At 42.1% G+C, this 5,201-nt stretch overlaps 1 long non-coding RNA gene across 1 annotated transcript; it reads right to left on the bottom strand.

Moving 5' to 3' along the window:
- Positions 1-601: 601 nt before the first annotated feature.
- LOC134470793 (uncharacterized) lies at positions 602-3,187 on the bottom strand. The gene is made up of 2 exons (XR_010039956.1): positions 3,079-3,187; positions 602-1,633 (listed from the first exon to the last, which is right to left on the bottom strand). It is a non-coding gene; the product is annotated as an uncharacterized LOC134470793 (long non-coding RNA).
- Between the last annotated feature and the right edge of the window lie 2,014 nt (positions 3,188-5,201).

The following is a 5,201-nucleotide window of genomic DNA, read 5'->3' as shown; positions in this document are numbered from 1 at the left end:
CTGGTCTCCTCCTCAGCAGCAATTATTTGTTTTTGTCTTCTAAAAATAGTTCAAGCATAAACAAATATCTCTTAAAATCTAAACAGAGTGAATTGATCCACTGTTCTTCACTTTCCTCTTCTTCCCTTAGGAATGCATCCCCCAGGCTGCCGTGCATCAGTACTGAACATGCAGATTTACTGTCTTCCTTCCCGCCTATATGTGGAATCCAATGTAAGGACCTAAATTTTTTTTTTTAACAATTTCTCCTTATTGATGAGTATATTGGTTGTTTCTAGCTTTTTTTTTTCTAGCAAACAGTGTTACAGTAAATAGCTCTGCACTTACAGCCTTAGGCACGTTCATGAATATATAGGATGAAGTCTTAGTTCGGTGGGGCAGGATCCAAGGTGAGTGCACATTGAACACTACCACGGCTAAACTGACTTCCCTACAGTCTGTATCAGTCTATATTCCTGTAAAGAAATCATCAACAGTTTTTCACTCAAGCAACATTGGAGTGCCTACTATGTGCCAGGCACAGTTCTAGGCCTTGGAGACCCAGGAAACGAATAATGATAATAATAATAATAATAATAATAATAACAACAACAACAAAAAGTCAAAATCCATTTCTTTAATAAAGCTTACTATCTTTTAAGGGTGAAGGCAAACAAAAAAAGTAAAATATGTCACATTTCATGTGGTACTAAATGTCAAAGTTAAAATAAAGTAGAAAAAGGAGTATCTGCCAGGGGTAGGGACTGGCAACTTTTTTGGAGGGGATGAGGTGAGACGGGGTCTTGCTATGTAGTTCAGATTGGCTGTGAACTCACTATGTTGCCCAGGATGGCTATATGCCAATCCTCCTGCCTCAGCCTCCTGAGTTCTAGCATCACAGGCATGTGGGCAAGTTTTTAAAAAAAAGCATAGTATTGTATTTCTCAGACTGCTCTTAAGTTCCTGGATGCAAATGATCCTCCTAACTTAGCCTCCCAAGTAGCAGGGATTATGAGCATGTTACCGTGCTTGAACAGGATTGACAGTTTAAATAGGCTAGTTAACGAGATTTATAAGCCTCAGTTTCATTATCCGTAAAGTAGGGCAATAATAATACATATGTCATGTGAGTGAGATAATGTCTGGTACACAGTGCCCATTTCATAAGTGGCAGCTATTCTGATAAACAACCTCACAGCTGAGGAAACCGTAGCACAGGGAGGAACAACTCAGTCCCACGGAAACTGGTCCCGGGAAAATTTAGCAACTGCACAGTAACCAGAATCCAAGTCTCCTGACCCTCCATGCCATGCGCTTCCCAGGGATCAAGGAACCAAAAGCACGAAAAAGCTGTCCTCCTGGGGACGCTCAGAGGCAACGTGATTCTGAGCTGCAGAGTACTCTGGGAATGTGATTTTTAACATGTGCAAGAGGGAGGGAAGACGCGGGGGGACACGAAGTCCTCTTCAAGGAGGAGCAGGGCACTTCACTGAGGCCGAGGCCGCGCCTGCTGGGGTTTACTCCCAAGAATGTCCACTTCCAGGATGGTGCTCGCAGCCAAAGGCAACAAGCTTTCTGGCTGCTGCTGGCCCATCTGCTCTGATGAGACTCTCGCGAAGCCTGGACTCCCATTGGTTTCAGTCCAAGGAATCTCCTGGAGGAAAGATAAGCAGCACTTAAGTCGCAGCTGTAGAAATAATAAGATCTAGAAGAACACTTGGATCTGTTTGACGGGGGCGAGATTTTCAAGGAGGCCAAGGACAGTTCCTCTCAAAGCTCTCCTGCCTGCTGCCCATCCTATAGCACCAGCTCCATGATGACCTAACTGAGGGCCTCGCTGGACCTTCTGCCTTCCCGGAGCCTCTCATCACCAGGGCTGTTTGCTGTGGGGCAGGCGGTTGCTAGGGATTGAGTCCAGAGTCTACTGCTCATGCTAAGCAAGCCCTCTCCTACCCCACATCCTCAGCCGTGCCTGGTTCTGACCTCCCATGGGCCGCCCTCCTTCAGTGAAAGTCTCTAGCCCTTTGCTTTGTTTTTAAATAAGATGTTTGGGGGGCTGGGGACTTAGCTCAGTGGCATAAGCGCCTGCCTTGCAAGCGCGCAGTTGTGAGTTTGATCCCTGGTACCGATAAAATTAAATTAAAAAATAAATAAGATGTGTCCTGGTTTAATGGGGTCCGTATGGAAGAGGGTTCAGGGAAGTGTACATTTGGGGCTTGACCTCTGTCCATGAGTGCCCATATAAACTGAGGGACTGGGCTTTGCTTTATCTAAAAAGACTTGTACATTATTTGGCATTTCAAGTACCATGGAACAGATTTTTCTGAAAAAAGTAGACTTGATCTAAAAACAAAAAAGCAAACAAAGAGGTTGTAGTCCCGAGGGCAGACATTTTCAGAATGGAGGTGCCAGGACCCCTAAAATGCAGAAGTATGAAACTAGACCCTTTCTCCTACCTCCTACAAAAAAATCAACTCAGAATGGATTACAGACTGAAATGTAAGACCTGAAACTATGAAACTACTAGAAGAAAATATAGATATAGATGGGTGAGGATATGTTAGAAAAGGCTTCAGAAGCACGTGAAACAAAAGCAAGAACAGATAAATGGGATGACATCAAGCTGAAAACTTCTGCAAAATATGCAGTGAAGAGACAACCTACAGTGAGAGAAAATATTTGCAAACTATAGTGTGATAAGGGATTCAGACTATGGAAGGACCTAAATAACTCAATAGCAACACAGCAAAAGCCAAATAATCCGATTTTAAAATGGGCAACAGATATAAACAGACACCGAAGGAAAACATAGGAATAATCAACACAGTATATATATATATAAATACTCCACATCACCAGTTAATTATCAGGGAAATGTAAATCAAAATCTCAATGACATACCAGATAGAATGGCTATTATTTCTTTTTATTAATTAAGTTCATTGGTTCCTTTAGGTATACACAGTGATCACTATAATCATAGGGAATTTGCACTTGTGTGTGATATAACTTGATTCTTTTCTTCCCATTCTGCTAACCCTCCCTTCAACCCCGCTCCCTCTCCTTATTTATAAAACCTTTGTTTTAGAATGGATTTACCTGAGAAGACAGAAGATCACAAACCCTGGTGAGGCTGTGGAGAAAAGGGAGCCCTGTGCGTTATGGGTAGGGTGTGATTTAGTTCAGCCACCGTGATTCCGCGAGGCTGTGACTGGGGAGGTGTCTGCAGGAAGTGAGATCTATATGAAGAGAGTTACACACCCATGCTTGTTGCAACATTATCTATTCAAATAGCCAAGAAGGAAGTGGAAATACCTAAGCATCTGTCACTGACCAGTGAGTGCATGAAGAATATATACTGTACATAGGCACAGTGGCGTATGCCTGTAATCCCAGCTACTGAGGGGGCTGAGGCAGGAGAATCACAGCTTTGAGCCCAGTTTAGTGGGACTCTATCTCAGAAATAAATTTATTTTATTTTATTTTTTAGTACCAGGGATTGAACTTAAAGCCTCGTGCTTGCCAGGCAGGCACTTACACCACTGAGCTAAACCCCTGGCCCTGAGTGAAATATTTTTTAAAGGACTGGGATGACATTCAGTGGAAAAATGAGAGGGAGTGAGGGAAGAGAGAAGGAAGGAAGGAAGGAAGAAAATAAGGAAAAAAAGGAGAAAAGAAAAGACAGGAAAAATCAGGCACGGTGGTGCCGGCCTATAATCCTGGCACTCTGGGAGGCTGAGGCACGAGGATCATAAATTTGAGCACAGTCTGGGCAAATTTCAATGAAACCTGGTCTCAAAATTAAAGTTTTTAAAAAGACCTCATAATGAGGGGCTGGGGATTTAGCTCAGCGGCATAAGCGCCTGCCTTGCAAGCAGGCAGTCGTGAGTTCGATCCCCGGTACCGATAAAAAGGAAAAAGACAAAAAAAATAAAAGACCTCATAATGTAGCTTAGTGTAAAGAAGACCCGGGTCCAATCCCCAATTCTCCCTCACCCCCGAAAAGGAAAAAAAATGTATCTATAAATACAATGTCCTTAACGTCTGGTCTTGAAGACCTAAAATGTCTTCATCATCCTGTTCTGATTAGTTTAGTACTATATTGTTCTGTATGTATTCACTGTGCGTGAAGATGGGACAACTATTTGGAAGAAAACAAGAGACAGTATGATAGACAGTGAAGATCGCTAGTAATCTTGCTTTGAAATCTGTGTCTCTTAAAATTGTTTCTTTATGATCTGTTTTGTTCTGTTTAATTTTACTCTTTAAAATGAAAAAAAAAAATTATTCATCTCCTCAAAAAAAAAAAATGAACACAATGGAATCCTATTCAGATGTAAGAAGGATGACATCCATTTGTTTGTGATGTGAATGGAACTGCAGGTAATCACTCTAAGTGAAATAAAGTCCAGCACAGAGAAACCGCTTTCACGTGATCTCACTCTGGTGCAATCTGAAAGGGTTGATCTGATAGAAGCGGAGGGTTGTAATGGTTACCAGCTGCGGAGGGGAGTGAGGAAGCTGGAAAGGAGAAACACTGGTTACCGGGACTAAGTCATGGTTAGGTAGAAAAAATAAATTCTGGTGTTCTATTGCGCAGTCAGGCGACTCTAGATAATGATAATATGCCTTGTATTTCAGGAAAGCTAGAAACAAAGAATTTTAAGTATTTTTTTAGTTAAAGAGATAATAAATATGTGAGAAGATAGGTACCCATACCTGATTTAAACACTGTATAATATATTCATGTAACAGAACATTACATGGGACCCGGTGTGGTGGCGCATGCTGGAATCCCAGCACTTGGGAGCCTGAGGCAGGAGGATTGCTAAAAGTTCAGAGCTAGCCTGGACCACATAGTGAGTTCAAGGCCAGCTGAACTGCAGAGTGAAATCTGTTTCAAAAAAAAAAAAAAAAAACCACATATAGTGTATATGTAAAACTTTTATGTGTTAATTAAATGCAACAACTATATACACATTTTTTTAAAGAAAAGAGAAGGATGTTATAAGGACCAATGTCTGGCATCAAAAGTCTAGCAAGAGGTTTAGGTTTCAAAGCCTGCTCTTGTACTCAGTAGAGCTCAGCACAGGGGGAAATCCAGAGCAGCTTTGATCCCTGCTGTCTCTCCTTTTGAAAGAAATAGAAAGAAGTCAAAGGGCTTCGCGTTGGGCCACCAACCCCTCTTCACTTGAACGTCATGACGCAGGGCGGGCTGCAGG

Source organism: Cavia porcellus, unplaced genomic scaffold (assembly GCF_034190915.1).
Source record: "Cavia porcellus strain 051 isolate PalLab524CR breed Dunkin Hartley unplaced genomic scaffold, mCavPor4.1 scaffold_16, whole genome shotgun sequence".
NCBI classification, from domain to species: domain Eukaryota; kingdom Metazoa; phylum Chordata; class Mammalia; order Rodentia; family Caviidae; genus Cavia; species Cavia porcellus.
Note: the sequence above shows the minus strand (reverse complement) of the source record. Positions and strands in the feature narration are given on the sequence as shown.